We start from the raw sequence: 1,414 nt of genomic DNA on the forward strand, positions 1-1,414 counted from the left end.
CCTCGCCCCCCGCGTTAGCCGCCCCACAGACCCACCGCGGGCGGTGTTGGTTACCCCCATTAGCGCGGTTTGGACGGCGTGTCACCCGCCCCCGCAAAGGCATCAGGAGCGCAGCTGTGGGTCCTTGCCGGGGGGCTGCTGGTAGCACCTCCATGGTGCAAGACTGAACTTTTTAAAATGCTGCTGAAACTCATTTCTGGCTTAACAGATGCAGCCTGTTGCTAGAGGGTCAGCAAAGCTATACCTGTTGATACCGAGTGCTGAAACTGTTTATAGACTGATATTCTGGCAGCATGGCTGCAAAGTGGTAGTAGCCCCGTATTTCTAACAAAGAAACAGGCACAAAGTAACCAATTCTGGCTGGAATTCAGTAGCTTCTGACAGATTCTCATTAATACTTTAGCAGTAGAGCACACTGACTTGCTTTATACCTCAAAATGAAAAATATGTGGGCCACAGCCTCAAGAAAGGGGAAATTTATACTTTGTTTGGACAGTTCAATCACAGCAAGTGCTTGTAAAACCTGACTTAAATAATAATGCATGTTTTGTCTTGCTGTACTATTTCAAGGGCCCAACAAAGTGTCTTTTATTACACATCACTGGAAAACATAAAAAGGACGGCTTCCATTATACCTCAGATAACACAGTGAGATATGACAATGTAGTAGTTGGGAGTTTATAACGGTAGTTACAAAACAATGGCTCACCTCTGTAAGTTTAAAACAACAAATTATTTCTAGGAAGCAGAACTTTTTTTGGCTCCGGGTCAACAAAAACTTCCTGAAGATAACTTGGCGTTCACATACTACGTATGTGCCTAACGTGCCAGCTGACAGCAGAAATAATTTTGCTGGAAATGTGCCTATTTGGTGAGTATTTGACCGCTGAACCGTCTTGTTCAGCAAGTCCACGTATACGCTAGTTGCGGAGTAACAGTGTGCATCAGAAAACAGACCCTTAAAATTGCAGAAATCTCCACGGTCCTTCCAGCAGCGGCTGTAACAAGTGGTTCAGCATATGGCTTTCTCTTTCACTAGTGATAAAGCTCTGTTTTTCCCTCAGTTGAACGGTGGCACTGAGCCACGAGGTCTATGTGTGAAGAGAGCGGACTCAAAAGAGGTTGCTCTGCCCGCTCCAAAGCGGGAAGGGAAGATGTTGTGCCTTAGGCCTCTTCGCAAAGGGTTAACGTTCGATTTAGCCCACGGGTCGGGGCCGGGTTAACCCGCCCATGCCCACAGCGCTCAGCCGTCCGAGGGGAAGGCGCCCTTACATCTGAAACAGAAGTGACAGCGGGGCACCCGCGGCCCCGGCCCGGCCCGGCACTCCGCCCTCCGCGGAGCCGCGCTGCCGGGGCAGGTGCGAAGCCGCGGCAGGGAGCACTGCGCATGCGCGGCCGCCAGGCCGCAGCAGCC

Source organism: Aptenodytes forsteri, unplaced genomic scaffold (assembly GCF_000699145.1).
Source record: "Aptenodytes forsteri isolate BGI_AS27 unplaced genomic scaffold, ASM69914v1 Scaffold257, whole genome shotgun sequence".
Taxonomy (NCBI): domain Eukaryota; kingdom Metazoa; phylum Chordata; class Aves; order Sphenisciformes; family Spheniscidae; genus Aptenodytes; species Aptenodytes forsteri.